Here is a 16,732-nt window from a genome sequence, read left to right on the forward strand (position 1 = left end):
GCTTCAGTCGCGGGCACGAGCGGGGCGGGAGGCTTCGCTCCGTCGCCTTGGAAACCCGCGCCCGGCGCTCTCGAGGTCCCGGCTGTGTGGAGAGGAGAGGGCCGCAACCCGCAAGGACGCACTGAGCTTCCCCCGGCTCCGCAACACGCCTCCTCCAGTCCCCCGTCCGTAGCAGAGAGGCAACAGATGGCGTGGGAGAACCTGGCGGGCCAAATGGCAGTGTAGCACTTCTTTTTAAGGACGCCGTGCAGGAGCAGCTCCAAGGCACATCCTTCTCCCTAGCCTGCCAAGCCACGCCGCCACTATCAATTTCTTAAAGTGCCCATGGCTCCTAGTGGACCTGTCTATACCCCATGGCACCCCACTGGTGGTTGGATCGCACTCTGTGATACAACTTGAATTAGCCCCATAGACTGGGAAACGTTTCAGGGAAAGAACACTGCTGAAATGTGGGATTTTTTAAATTGATTCTAGACAAATATACCCATAAGTGCATCCCCATGGGCAGTAAAAATAAGAGCATTAAATTCAAACCAATGTGGCTAAACAAAAAGAAAGGAAGAAATGGATAAAAAAAAGGCGAGCATTCAAAGCTTTTAAATCAGATGGGAAGGCGGAGTCATTCTAGTACTGCAAGGAATGTAACAAAAAATGCAAAAAGGAAATCGGAGCAGCTAAAAAGGAAACTAAAAGCAAATCGCTAAGGAGAGTAAAACTAACCCTAAAAAATTATTTAAGTATATAAATAGTAAGAGGCCAAAAAAAGAGAATATAGGACTATTAAAAAACGAACTGGGATTCTTGATAAATGATGACAAAGAAAAAGCTGAAATATTGAACACATTTTTTAATTTTATCTATACCCTGCCACCTAGTGGCTATACGGTGTATACAGTATATGGCTTGCTTTTAAATTCAGTGTTTTCACTTATCCATTCTTTGCTTGGAATTTAATGCATTGCAACCCTGGGCCTGATTCAGAGCCACATATAATGCGGATGTTTACATAGTCGAGCGATTATTTGTAACTGCATGTGCAAAATGAGAAATGTGGCAGGAAAGTGATGGCTGTTCCTGGGTGGTGCCTAGTAGCACATAGAAATGGTCCATTCAGTGGACGTGTTATGGGAGTGTCTCTGATGTGTCAATGCATGTGGCTGTATTCACCGACTCACAGCTGCAAGCATGGGAAGCCATAATCAGTTGGAGAACCTGCATCTGCCATAAGGCTGGTGCAAGTTTTAATGGTGTGACAATAGGTGGTTTATAAGGATGCACCAAATGGTATTACAGCGTGCACAGGAGCTAAAAGTGGGTGTCCTAGTTCTTGCACATTTGTCCGCACTGATGTACACTGGGGACGGAGTTTTTAGTTGCATTTGCATACACTCACCATAGGAAAATGCAGGGGGGTTTCCGGTTGCCTGGAAACCCCCCTCCTCTTGGCCAGCAACTCAGATTATGACAACAATAGCAATAGAATATAATATGATTACGAGACCTGTCGCCACAACCTGAAGTTTAAGGGACAGAGTTGCTGCACGTGCCCAGTGGTAGCAGCTTCTTCTACCAAGTTTGCTGTGTGTGTGGCTCTAAACCCTCAGTCACAGCAGCGGACCAGAGAGTAGCTGCCAGGAAGAAGACACAGGCACCTTACCATGAGGTGGAAGAATGTGTGCTTAGAAAGTTATGTCTCCTACTGGTTCTCTATTCTTTGTGTATTTATTCATTATGGGATGTTTAACCTTTACCTGACCACTTATTTAATTTATAGTAGTTAAATATGTTTGATACAGCCTATAATATAGACCATCTATAGTTAATATTAATACTGTATTGAACACGTTATCCAGTGTATAAAAAGACCAATGTGTACAGTATATTAATGTCTAGGGTTGGTACTAGGTCCTTTTACCACTTGCCGAAACTCCCGCACTTGCTCCAGTATTCCGCAGAGCAGGAGATTGTGGATTGTATTTGGAAACCCCCCTCTAGTAATCCTGCGTTTGCCACTGCTCACAGAACCCTCCATTGTCACAAAGTAGAGGAGGTAGAAGTCTTGTATATGGATTGCTGACAATTGAACAGCGGTTTCAGATTTGAAACTACTACTGATTTAAACACTGTAGAAAAGGGCGCGTGGCCTAGCACCGGAGGTGAGCAGTCGCAGCTTCCATCAGCTCCTGCTTCCACACTGCCAAATTACCCTCCTGGCCTGCTTTGCCCTAAGCCATACACCCCATTCTCCTTCCCTGTGCCCCTCCCAGACCCTCTGCCTTCGACCTGATAGCGCCGCAGAATCTGGGAGCGCCGTGGATGCTCCCGCGGATTGCGGCCTACACTCTGCTTTGAAGCCGGGGCCTCGATTTTGGCGCCTACCGCTTGGACTTCCAAACGCTCCGTACTGACCGCGACTGGGCCTGACGCAACTCTCCCTACACTTTTTGGCTGCCCTATCACCCGTGGAGAACCCTGTGTGCCCACTGACACTCACGTCAAGTCTGCGGCCCGGCTGGAAGTGCCCGAAGCTGCTGGTGTTTGAAGCTGTCCGGCGGCCATCTTACCTCTGTCGCTGCGGTGCTGCGCGCTGCTACTTGGAGAGGAGAGCCCATACACTGACAGCTGGTAAGGTGTCTCCCCCTGCCTCTGTATAACCCACCTGATACCCCGCAGCCGGTGACCGCATACACCCGTGGGGCCAACTGAGACGCGGCCACAGATTGGGGCCTGCTCCTTTACCTACAGCCTGGCCACCCATACCGCAGGTACTATATTGGCACCAAGGCCCGCACAGAGCCACGCTATGGGCAGTCTCTCACTCACCCCAACATAGGATCAGCAGGGTATTTCTCTACTCATACCTGGAACCTGCTCCTGTCCCCTGCTTTGCCATTGACACTTTACTATTGCTGCTATTAAGGCTCTCATATCTGCCTTGGGCGGATCTTCATTGCTGACCCATTTCCTTATTTCCATTTTGTCACCCGTCGTTTACACTAACTGCCTCTCTTTGCTTATTATTCATTGAAGCTACATACGAGTTCTCTGTGGTGTTTCTGCCTCCCTCTATGCACAAGACCACTTTGTATCCTGCCGCACCCTCCATTGTGCTGATCAAGATGTTCCACCTTTAAGGCAAGGTGCTTCATATGTGAGACCCGATACATTCTTTGCACCTCCTACTCTCTGCGTTCTCCTGTTGCTGTCACCCCACTGCTTCAGCACATCTGCATGGAAAAGTTCCTTGTACCCTTGTCAATGACGTCTGCAAGAGTTATACTGCCGCCTCGCGACGACACCCCCTGTGGAAATTCCTCAGACTCGGATCACTCGACCTCCCGCTCTACCTCTCAACACTCACGCAAGTCCAGACGGCCGGTTAAACAGCCAAAAATGAAGAATAAAGATCTAGTAGCTGTCTTAGGACCCCTTTTGGATGAGAAACTGGCTGGTATCAAGGAAGCCATTGAATCCACTTTGACCCAGCTCAGCCAACACTCTAGCCATCTTGATGAGGCGGAACAGTGGATATTGTCTTCCGAAGATGACCTAACATTGGCTCAGCGTACTATACAAGCCAAACAGCTAGAGATATCCGACCTATCAGAGAAGATCGACGACCTTGAAAATCGCAGAATCGATTAAAGGTCACGAACTCATGGATCTCCTCTCATTAGGCATCCCAGAGTTATTGGGCATGGGTCTCAAGGGAGTCCCACTTTCTATTGAGCGGGCCCATCGGGTCGGGCCTGATCGAAAAAATTCTGCCAGGCATCCCCGCCCTGTCATCCTGAATTATGCGGATAAGGTGAAACTCCTCGACCATTATCGCAAGACAGCCAACTTATCCTATAATGGAGACCGCCTCCTCATCTTACAGGACTTCTCTGCCCTCGTGGCCGCTAAACGCAGAGAGTTTGCTACTATCTGCAAGCACCTATTTGATACTAAGGTTACATTTTCACTACTCTACCCAGCCTGCCTCCAGGTCTTCGAGGATGGCAAACCACTGTTCTCTGATGACCCTGAGGAGGCAAAGCTGCACTTCTTGCAACCTGACACTTGATTGTTGACTTGACTTATTTGCTTGTAGTTCATTACCATCCTGAATATATGTTCGGGTCCCGCATGCGGAGTGCTATGTATATGACATATGCACACTCATAGTTCATTTCCTGCTTATTTACTATCATTTTTGTTACTGTTTTTCATGTTCTGTCTGCCTAGGCTGGGGCCCCCTTTCTCTCCTGGGGTGTCCTCCCCCCGCTCGCTGGGACAGGGAGAGGCCCTATCTCACCTTCTTCATATTTGCTTTAATGTTTCCAACAGTGGGTGTAGGCTAGTATGGCATCTGTTGCCTCCCCACAATCTCATATAGACAGAGGTTCATGTGATAGCTTACTTCGCATTGTCTCTTGGAATGTGGAGGGACTTAACCACCCTGTTAAACGGAGGATGGTGACGTCTCACTTAAAACGTATGGCCCCCATATTGTCTTTCTTCAGGAGACTCATTGGCTAGAGGACCCTAGAAATTCCTTGCGGGCCCCTTGGACTGGGGAATGTATCTCTGCCCCATACCATTCTAAGTCCAGAGGGGTAGCTATCCTCTTCCACTCCACTTTACAATACTCTTTTCGTAGAAAGTTTTTAGATCCTGATGGAAGATTTATTTTTCTAGATGTATCTATTGACAACACTATTAATACCTTGCTCAACCTATATGCACCTAATGTCTCCCCTGATTCTTTTTTTGCAGCTCTTCTAACGACTCTCCTCACCTGGGGCGGTTAAAATTTGATTGTAGGCGGGGACTTTAATCTGGTGGTCGACCCATCCATGGACAGATCCAAAGTCGTACTGCTGCTTCTCTTTGTCATCTACTACCCTCTTTCTGTACACAACTCGACCTGCTCGACCCGTGGCGCATACTTCACCCTACTCAGAAGGATTTTTCTTTCTATTCTCATCCTCACTAATCTCATTCTCACATTGACTATATCTTTACTTCTACCTGTCTTTTTCCCAAGTTAACCCTCGCATCAATTGCTGACATTATAATTTCTGACCACGCCCCTATATCTTTGCATATTCAACTAACTTTACCTCGTCGCTCTTCCCCATGCTGGCGCTTTCCCGCAAACCTCCACAAATCCACTGACTTTCTTCTACACCTCAAACAGTCTTGGCTCAATTATACCATGGATAACAGTGATCAGAGTTCAGATGCACCGCTATTTTGGGGTGCTGCTAAAGCGGTACTTAGGGGGCATATCATGTCTTAAACTCACTCCAGGAGGAAGCAATTCTCCTCACAATTGCAGACACTAAGTGTGACGCTCACCTCCTCTTATCGGAAATACAAACAACACGACACTCCTGCTCACAAAGAAGCCTATCTTTCAGCCAAACCCATTTATGACACTTTCCTCACTGAACGAGGTCAACTATCCTATGATTACCAGCGGAATAGGTTTCATAGATGGGGCAACAAATCGGGCAAATTGTTGGCTAATCTAATTAAAGGACCTAAGTCCCGTACATGGGTAAACGCCATTAATATTTTGGGGAACATGGTCTCAGACCCCGACGCTATTTGCACCGAATTTATGCAATTCTACCGCTCCCTCTATGCTAAGGGCCCTGATGATGTTGCTACTGGCCACTCTTTTCTTGCAGAGGCCAATCTTCCTCTACTCTCCCAAGAGGAAAGGGACCTCTTAGAGAGCCCGATCACTGTTGAGGAAGTTACAGACACTATTAAAAGCCTGCCGAAGAATAAAAGCCAAGGCCCCGATGGCTTTAGTGAGGAATTCTATAAAATGCTACGCGATGGTATAGCTCCCGCTCTTGCGTCCCTCTACAATTATATCCTTACCTCCAAACAGACCCAATTAGGTTTAATGAGGCTAAGATAATTGTCATAGCGAAACCCAGAAAAGACCCTTCCTTACCTGGCTCTTATAGACCGATCTCCTTCCTTAATCAGGACTTTAAGATTCTGACCTAACTCATGGCTAATCGCCTTCAACCGTGTTTCTCTCGCATTATCTCACCTGCGCAGTTGGGTTTCATTAAACATAGACAATCGGTGAGGGGTATTAGAGCTGCTCTGGCTGCTATCACCCACTCTCACAACATTCTGAACAACATTCTCATTAACCTCGATGCTGAAAAGGCTTTTGACAAGATTGCTTGGGCTCACCTTGACAGAGTCTTACACCATCAACATTTCGGGGACAAATTCTGTGGCCCTGTTAATTCCCTCTATACCTACCCTACTGCGCAGGTGGTAGTAAACAATATCTCATCATCTCCCTTTACTCTTGAAAGAGGAACTAGACAGGGATGTCCTCTTTCCCCCCTCCTCTGGAATCTAGCTTTAGAACCTTTTCTACGTTATATTATTAACTTATCTGTTTTTCAGGGCATAAAAATAGGCACTCAGGAATTGAAAATCATAGCATTTGCAGATGACATTCTCTTCCTTACCTCTAACCCTAAGCAATCTGTTCCAGCATTCCAAGACGCTATAACACGCTTCTCTTCCTTTGCAGGCTTTTCCATCAATTATGATAAATCAGAGGCCCTAGCTATGTTCCGTCAGGCCACGCTAGTGTGGGACATCCCTTTTCCATTCCGCTGGGCTCCTATTCGTATCACTTATCTTGACGTTTTATTGCCTTCTGACCCTTCTCTCCTCTACTCCTACAACATCCACCCTGTCCTCACTAAAATCCAAACTAAACTTTGTCTCTGGCAAAATATACCAATCAACCTCCTAGGTCGTTGTAATCTTGTAAAGATGGCCAGTTTCCAAAGTTGCTCTATGTCCTCCAGATGGTTCCTGTTCTGCTCACTAAATCTGATCTTTCTCTCCTCAACTCGCACATATCTAAGTTCATATGGTCCAATAAACGACCTAGAATTAGCTTTCTTAAACTGTCTCAGACAGTACAGGGTGGAGGGCTGACTCTGCCGGATACAGAGCAATACAATAGGGTGTGCCTTCTTCTCGCTTTGCTATGGACTGGCTTCGGGACACAAATGTCTTTACTGATTTGTCCCTGGACTCTCAACTTTGCGCCCCGCTATCCCTTAGTTACATCCTACATGCCCGTAACACTACTCTGAAATTACCTCACCATGACAATTTACTCCTGTCATCCACAATTAAGGCATGGCGAATGTCTAGAAAGTCATTGAATCTATACTGCTTTCACGCATTATTCCTCCCTCTTACTGGGAATTTAGACTTCCAAAATGGCCGGGCCTCTTTTCCCTTCACTACCTGGCACTCTGCGGGGTTTACACATGTTCGTAATCTCCTCAATTCTCTGAATAAGCCACTCACTTTTGTTGAAGCAATAGCCAAATATAACATTAGCCCCCTTCATGGATTCTACTACTTCCAGGCCTCTCATTATCTACAATCTGTTCTATCACACCTACATAAACCGGATTTTCTTAACCCTTTAGAAACACTTCTTCTCTCAGGCACATACTCCATCTCCACCATTTATGCCCGCATACGCACAGAAATTATACCCACTTCCGCCATAGTCCACCTACAAAAATGGTCTTCTCAAATACCTTCCACGTCCCCTGACATGGTGATGGATAGCTTTGCTGCTTCTTTGAAGCTTATCCCAGCAAGTGTCTATCAAGAAATGTCGTATAAGATTTTACACAGGGATTACATATCTCCAAAGAGAAGTCATTTAATGGGCCTTTCCGGATTGACGAAGTGCACTAAATGTTCTGCACCTATAGCTGACATTATGCACTACTTCTGGCACTGCCTCCATATACAAACCTTTTGGAGTGAGCTGCAGACATATTGGTGGTCATTCCGAGTTTTTCGCTCGTTGACGTTTTTCGCAACGGAGCGATTAGATGGAAAATGCGCATGGTACGCAGCGCGCATGCACTAAGTTATTTAACACAAAACTTAGTAAATTTACACAAGCTCGAGCAACGTTTTCAACGCTCGAGTGATCGTAGTGTGATTGACGGGAAGTGGGTTTTCTGGGCGGAAACTAGCCGTTTTCAGGGAGTGTGCTAAAAAATGCAGGTGTGCCTGGTAAAAACGGGGGAGTGGCTGGCCGAACGCAGGGCATGTTTGTGACGTCAAACCAGGAACTAAACGGACTGAGGTGATCGCAATCTAGGAGTAGGTCTGGAGCTACTCAGAAACTGCAAGGAATTATTTATTAGCAGTTCTGCTAATCTTTCGTTCGCTATTCTGCTAAGCTAAGATACACACCCAGAGGACGGCGACCTATCGTGTGCAATGCTGCTAAAAGCATCTAGCGAGCGAACAACTCTGAATGAGAGCCATAGTTCTCCTGAGCTAGGTATACACTTTCATTGTACCCCTACTTGGGCCCTCTTTGGACATCTTATTGATCAGCTGAACATCCCTTCTCAAGATAAAAAAAACTAGTAGTACTTCTTTTGGCCGTAGGAAGAAAATCCATTCTCCAGCAATGGATCCATGACACACCCCCTACCTTACCGATGGCAACTTCTAGACTGCTTTTCCTATTCACTATGGACTGGTTAGAAACGTCTCTTAATAAAGAAATTCTGACTCCTGCATTGTTTCAATGTTGGGGAAAATTCATTCATACATTACCCGCTCCTACGAAACTGGCTATCCAACAGAGCTTTCATTGTACTACATGGTACTGTCATCAATTACTAGACAATAGACCCCCAATTTCTCTTTCATGAGTCTCCGATACCTTGTATCCTCCCTCTCCACTCCCTCTTCTTTTGATTTCCCGCACACCCTCCTTCACTCTTCTATAAACTCCGTCTATTACATTTTGTACTGCTTTGATGGACTCTCCATGGATGGGTTTGCGGTCCCCCGGCCTTGACAGGTATTGTTTTTTATGTCTGTTTTTTTATTTTTGTTGTGCATTCCCCATGCGGGTTAACGCCTTTATATGTTTACTGTTTAATGTTTGATTTCTTATTAATGACTCAAACCAATCACTGATTACTTCTAGCTCATTGTTTTGCCCTATAACGGTATGATTTCTGAATCCTGTGTTTTATGTTAGAAAATGGAAAATTTGAGGTGTTATTCAAGATTGAGCCTTATCTGTACTATGTATGTTTAAATGCGTATCACTATTTTTCTGCATACGGATATGTCTCATTTCTCTGTATAATATATATCGTGGTTTGTTCTACCCTCAATAAAATATATTTTGAAGAAAAAAGAAACACTATGGAAAAAGCATTTTCCTCCTAAAAGGGTGATTACATTCTATCTATTTTGTGACTGCGACTGTGAGGGTTCATGTATTTATGACATTCCACATTTTGGGTGTTAAATATGTCATATGAACTCCAATTTCAGCATTAAGAAATATGTTAATGGTTTAGGGTCCAGCATCCTCCAACAAAGTGGTCTATTCATAAAGCAGTGAAAAGACTGGAGAAGTGTGCCAGCTTTTAAATAACATTTGTCAAGTGCATTCTATAAAATTATACGTAGCATCTGATTGGTTGCCACGGGCAACTTCTCCACTTTTTTCACTGCTTCATGTATAGACCCCAAAGTCTGTAAAGTTTTGGATGGGGATGCTCTCTTCAGGGGCGGATTGGGATAAAAAACCAGCCCGGGAAATTTCTGGATGCAGCCCTAATGGAGGCGGAGTCTGTCACGCGGGGCAGGAAACTTGCTCCTCACAGGGCCTAATTCTGTTGGATGCAGTTGCAGCCTTTCTTGGGTTTTTTACAGAAATTGGTTCTGCTACTTTATGCTAATAAAGCTCCCTAGTGTACATCCGTGTGTCTGAATGACGAGACGCCCACTGTCAGTATCTACAAACACTGGAATAATGCTTTGTGCGTCATAAGACGCCACCATTAGAGATGAGCGGGTTCGGTTTCTCTGAATCCGAACCCGCACGAACTTCATGTTTTTTTTCACGGGTCCGAGCGACTCGGATCTTCCCGCCTTGCTCGGTTAACCCGAGCACGCCCGAACGTCATCATGACGCTGTCGGATTCTCGCGAGACTCGGATTCTATATAAGGAGCCGCGCGTCGCCGCCATTTTCACACGTGCATTGAGATTGATAGGGAGAGGACGTGGCTGGCGTCCTCTCCATTTAGATTAGGAGAGAGAGAGAGAGATTGACCTGAGGCTGATACTGTAGAAGAGAGTGCAGAGTTTAGTGACTGACCACAGTGACCACCAGCAGTGCAGTTGTTTTATTTAATATATCCGTTCTCTGCCTGAAAAAAACGGTACACACAGTGACTCAGTCACATACCATATCTGTGTGCACTGCTCAGCCCAGTGTGCTGCATGCCTGCATCATCTATGTATATATTATATATCTGACTGTGCTCAGCTCACACAGCTTATAATTGTGGGGGAGACTGGGGAGCACTGCAGTGCCAGTTATAGGTTATAGCAGGAGCCAGGAGTACAAGACAGTCACATACCATATCTGTGTGCACTGCTCAGCCCAGTGTGCTGCATCATCTATGTATATATTATATATCTGACTGTGCTCAGCTCACACAGCTTATAATTGTGGGGGAGACTGGGGAGCACTGCAGTGCCAGTTATAGGTTATAGCAGGAGCCAGGAGTACATATTATATTAAAATTAAACAGTGCACACTTTTGCTGCAGGAGTGCCACTGCCAGTGTGACTGACCAGTGACCTGACCACACTGACCACCAGTATAGTTAGTAGTATACTATATTGTGATTGCCTGAAAAAGTTAAACACTCGTCGTGTGACTTCACTTGTGTGGTGTTTTTTTTTTTATTCTATAAAAAACTCATTCTGCTGACAGACAGTGTCCAGCAGGTCCGTCATTATATAATATATATACCTGTCCGGCTGCAGTAGTGATATATATATATATTTTATATCATTATTTATCATCCAGTCGCAGCAGACACAGTACGGTAGTTCACGGCTGTAGCTACCTCTGTGTCGGCACTCGGCAGTCCATCCATAATTGTATACCACCTACCCGTGGTTTTTTTTTCTTTCTTCTTTATACATACATACTACTACATCTCTTTATCAACCAGTCTATATTAGCAGCAGACACAGTACAGTACGGTAGTTCACGGCTGTGGCTACCTCTGTGTCGGCACTCGGCAGTCCGTCCATAATTGTATACCACCTAACCGTGGTTTTTTTTTCTTTCTTCTTCATACATACATACTACGACATCTCTTTATCAACCAGTCTATATTAGCAGCAGACACAGTACAGTACGGTAGTTCACGGCTGTGGCTACCTCTGTGTCGGCACTCGGCAGTCCGTCCATAATTGTATACCACCTAACCGTGGTTTTTTTTTCTTTCTTCTTTATACATACATACTACGACATCTCTTTATCAACCAGTCTATATTAGCAGCAGACACAGTACAGTACGGTAGTTCACGGCTGTGGCTACCTCTGTGTCGGCACTCGGCAGTCCGTCCATAATTGTATACCACCTAACCGTGGTTTTTTTTTCTTTCTTCTTCATACATACATACTACGACATCTCTTTATCAACCAGTCTATATTAGCAGCAGACACAGTACAGTACGGTAGTTCACGGCTGTGGCTACCTCTGTGTCGGCACTCGGCAGTCCGTCCATAATTGTATACCACCTACCCGTGGTTTTTTTTTCTTTCTTCTTTATACATACATACTACTACATCTCTTTATCAACCAGTCTATATTAGCAGCAGACACAGTACAGTACGGTAGTTCACGGCTGTGGCTACCTCTGTGTCGGCACTCGGCAGTCCGTCCATAATTGTATACCACCTAACCGTGGTTTTTTTTTCTTTCTTCTTCATACATACATACTACGACATCTCTTTATCAACCAGTCTATATTAGCAGCAGACACAGTACAGTAGTTCACGGCTGTAGCTACCTCTGTGTCGGCACTCGGCAGTCCGTCCATAATTGTATACTAGTATCCATCCATCTCCATTGTTTACCTGAGGTGCCTTTTAGTTGTGCCTATTAAAATATGGAGAACAAAAATGTTGAGGTTCCAAAATTAGGGAAAGATCAAGATCCACTTCCACCTCGTGCTGAAGCTGCTGCCACTAGTCATGGCCGAGACGATGAAATGCCAGCAACGTCGTCTGCCAAGGCCGATGCCCAATGTCATAGTACAGAGCATGTCAAATCCAAAACACCAAATATCAGTAAAAAAAGGACTCCAAAACCTAAAATAAAATTGTCGGAGGAGAAGCGTAAACTTGCCAATATGCCATTTACCACACGGAGTGGCAAGGAACGGCTGAGGCCCTGGCCTATGTTCATGGCTAGTGGTTCAGCTTCACATGAGGATGGAGGCACTCAGCCTCTCGCTAGAAAAATGAAAAGACTCAAGCTGGCAAAAGCAGTAGCACCGCAAAGAACTGTGCGTTCTTCGAAATCCCAAATCCACAAGGAGAGTCCAATTGTGTCGGTTGCGATGCCTGACCTTCCCAACACTGGACGTGAAGAGCATGCGCCTTCCACCATTTGCACGCCCCCTGCAAGTGCTGGAAGGAGCACCCGCAGTCCAGTTCCTGATAGTCAGATTGAAGATGTCAGTGTTGAAGTACACCAGGATGAGGAGGATATGGGTGTTGCTGGCGCTGGGGAGGAAATTGACCAGGAGGATTCTGATGGTGAGGTGGTTTGTTTAAGTCAGGCACCCGGGGAGACACCTGTTGTCCGTGGGAGGAATATGGCCGTTGACATGCCTGGTGAAAATACCAAAAAAATCAGCTCTTCGGTGTGGAACTATTTCAACAGAAATGCGGACAACAGGTGTCAAGCCGTGTGTTCCCTTTGTCAAGCTGTAATAAGTAGGGGTAAGGACGTTAACCACCTCGGAACATCCTCCCTTATACGTCACCTGCAGCGCATTCATAATAAGTCAGTGACAAGTTCAAAAACTTTGGGTGACAGCGGAAGCAGTCCACTGACCAGTAAATCCCTTCCTCTTGTAACCAAGCTCACGCAAACCACCCCACCAACTCCCTCAGTGTCAATTTCCTCCTTCTCTAGGAATGCCAATAGTCCTGCAGGCAATGTCACTGGCAATTCTGACGAGTACTCTCCTGCCTGGGATTCCTCCGATGCATCCTTGCGTGTAACGCCTACTGCTGCTGGCGCTGCTGTTGTTGCTGCTGGGAGTCGATGGTCATCCCAGAGGGGAAGTCGTAAGCCCACTTGTACTACTTCCCATAAGCAATTGACTGTTCAACAGTCCTTTGCGAGGAAGATGAAATATCACAGCAGTCATCCTGCTGCAAAGTGGATAACTGAGGCCTTGACAACTATGTTGGTGTTAGACGTGCGTCCGGTATCCGCCGTTAGTTCACAGGGAACTAGACAATTTATTGAGGCAGTGTGCCCCCGTTACCAAATACCATCTAGGTTCCACTTCTCTAGGCAGGCGATACCGAGAATGTACACGGACGTCAGAAAAAGACTCACCAGTGTCCTAAAAAATGCAGTTGTACCCAATGTCCACTTAACCACGGACATGTGGACAAGTGGAGCAGGGCAGGGTCAGGACTATATGACTGTGACAGCCCACTGGGTAGATGTATGGACTCCCGCCGCAAGAACAGCAGCGGCGGCACCAGTAGCAGCATCTCGCAAACGCCAACTCTTTCCTAGGCAGGCTACGCTTTGTATCACCGGTTTCCAGAATACGCACACAGCTGAAAACCTCTTACGGCAACTGAGGAAGATCATCGCGGAATGGCTTACCCCAATTGGACTCTCCTGTGGATTTGTGGCATCGGACAACGCCAGCAATATTGTGTGTGCATTAAATATGGGCAAATTCCAGCACGTCCCATGTTTTGCACATACCTTGAATTTGGTGGTGCAGAATTATTTAAAAAACGACAGGGGCGTGCAAGAGATGCTGTCGGTGGCCAGAAAAATTGCGGGACACTTTCGGCGTACAGGCACCACGTACAGAAGACTGGAGCACCACCAAAAACTACTGAACCTGCCCTGCCATCATCTGAAGCAAGAAGTGGTAACGAGGTGGAATTCAACCCTCTATATGCTTCAGAGGTTGGAGGAGCAGCAAAAGGCCATTCAAGCCTATACAATTGAGCACGATATAGGAGGTGGAATGCACCTGTCTCAAGCGCAGTGGAGAATGATTTCAACGTTGTGCAAGGTTCTGATGCCCTTTGAACTTGCCACACGTGAAGTCAGTTCAGACACTGCCAGCCTGAGTCAGGTCATTCCCCTCATCAGGCTTTTGCAGAAGAAGCTGGAGACATTGAAGGAGGAGCTAACACGGAGCGATTCCGCTAGGCATGTGGGACTTGTGGATGGAGCCCTTAATTCGCTTAACAAGGATTCACGGGTGGTCAATCTGTTGAAATCAGAGCACTACATTTTGGCCACCGTGCTCGATCCTAGATTTAAAGCCTACCTTGGATCTCTCTTTCCGGCAGACACAAGTCTGCTGGGGTTGAAAGACCTGCTGGTGAGAAAATTGTCAAGTCAAGCGGAACGCGACCTGTCAACATCTCCTCCTTCACATTCTCCCGCAACTGGGGGTGCGAGGAAAAGGCTCAGAATTCCGAGCCCACCCGCTGGCGGTGATGCAGGGCAGTCTGGAGCGACTGCTGATGCTGACATCTGGTCCGGACTGAAGGACCTGACAACGATTACGGACATGTCGTCTACTGTCACTGCATATGATTCTCTCACCATTGAAAGAATGGTGGAGGATTATATGAGTGACCGCATCCAAGTAGGCACGTCACACAGTCCATACTTATACTGGCAGGAAAAAGAGGCAATTTGGAGGCCATTGCACAAACTGGCTTTATTCTACCTAAGTTGCCCTCCCACAAGTGTGTACTCCGAAAGAGTGTTTAGTGCCGCCGCTCACCTTGTCAGCAATCGGCGTACGAGGTTACATCCAGAAAATGTGGAGAAGATGATGTTCATTAAAATGAATTATAATCAATTCCTCCGCGGAGACATTGACCAGCAGCAATTGCCTCCACAAAGTACACAGGGAGCTGAGATGGTGGATTCCAGTGGGGACGAATTGATAATCTGTGAGGAGGGGGATGTACACGGTGATATATCGGAGGGTGATGATGAGGTGGACATCTTGCCTCTGTAGAGCCAGTTTGTGCAAGGAGAGATTAATTGCTTCTTTTTTGGGGGGGGTCCAAACCAACCCGTCATATCAGTCACAGTCGTGTGGCAGACCCTGTCACTGAAATGATGGGTTGGTTAAAGTGTGCATGTCCTGTTTTGTTTATACAACATAAGGGTGGGTGGGAGGGCCCAAGGACAATTCCATCTTGCACCTCTTTTTCTTTTATTTTTCTTTGCGTCATGTGCTGTTTGGGGAGGGTTTTTTGGAAGGGACATCCTGCGTGACACTGCAGTGCCACTCCTAAATGGGCCCGGTGTTTGTGTCGGCCACTAGGGTCGCTAATCTTACTCACACAGTCAGCTACCTCATTGCGCCTCTTTTTTTCTTTGCGTCATGTGCTGATTGGGGAGGGTTTTTTGGAAGGGACATCCTGCGTGACACTGCAGTGCCACTCCTAAATGGGCCCGGTGTTTGTGTCGGCCACTAGGGTCGCTAATCTTACTCACACAGTCAGCTACCTCATTGCGCCTCTTTTTTTCTTTGCGTCATGTGCTGATTGGGGAGGGTTTTTTGGAAGGGACATCCTGCGTGACACTGCAGTGCCACTCCTAAATGGGCCCGGTGTTTGTGTCGGCCACTAGGGTCGCTAATCTTACTCACACAGTCAGCTACCTCATTGCGCCTCTTTTTTTCTTTGCGTCATGTGCTGATTGGGGAGGGTTTTTTGGAAGGGACATCCTGCGTGACACTGCAGTGCCACTCCTAAATGGGCCCGGTGTTTGTGTCGGCCACTAGGGTCGCTAATCTTACTCACACAGTCAGCTACCTCATTGCGCCTCTTTTTTTCTTTGCGTCATGTGCTGATTGGGGAGGGTTTTTTGGAAGGGACATCCTGCGTGACACTGCAGTGCCACTCCTAAATGGGCCCGGTGTTTGTGTCGGCCACTAGGGTCGCTAATCTTACTCACACAGTCAGCTACCTCATTGCGCCTCTTTTTTTCTTTGCGTCATGTGCTGATTGGGGAGGGTTTTTTGGAAGGGACATCCTGCGTGACACTGCAGTGCCACTCCTAAATGGGCCCGGTGTTTGTGTCGGCCACTAGGGTCGCTAATCTTACTCACACAGTCAGCTACCTCATTGCGCCTCTTTTTTTCTTTGCGTCATGTGCTGATTGGGGAGGGTTTTTTGGAAGGGACATCCTGCGTGACACTGCAGTGCCACTCCTAAATGGGCCCGGTGTTTGTGTCGGCCACTAGGGTCGCTAATCTTACTCACACAGTCAGCTACCTCATTGCGCCTCTTTTTTTCTTTGCGTCATGTGCTGATTGGGGAGGGTTTTTTGGAAGGGACATCCTGCGTGACACTGCAGTGCCACTCCTAAATGGGCCCGGTGTTTGTGTCGGCCACTAGGGTCGCTAATCTTACTCACACAGTCAGCTACCTCATTGCGCCTCTTTTTTTCTTTGCGTCACGTGCTGATTGGGGAGGGTTTTTTGGAAGGGACATCCTGCGTGACACTGCAGTGCCACTCCTAAATGGGCCCGGTGTTTGTGTCGGCCACTAGGGTCGCTAATCTTACTCACACAGTCAGCTACCTCAT

This window comes from Pseudophryne corroboree, chromosome 2 (assembly GCF_028390025.1).
Source record: "Pseudophryne corroboree isolate aPseCor3 chromosome 2, aPseCor3.hap2, whole genome shotgun sequence".
NCBI classification, from domain to species: Eukaryota; Metazoa; Chordata; class Amphibia; order Anura; family Myobatrachidae; genus Pseudophryne; species Pseudophryne corroboree.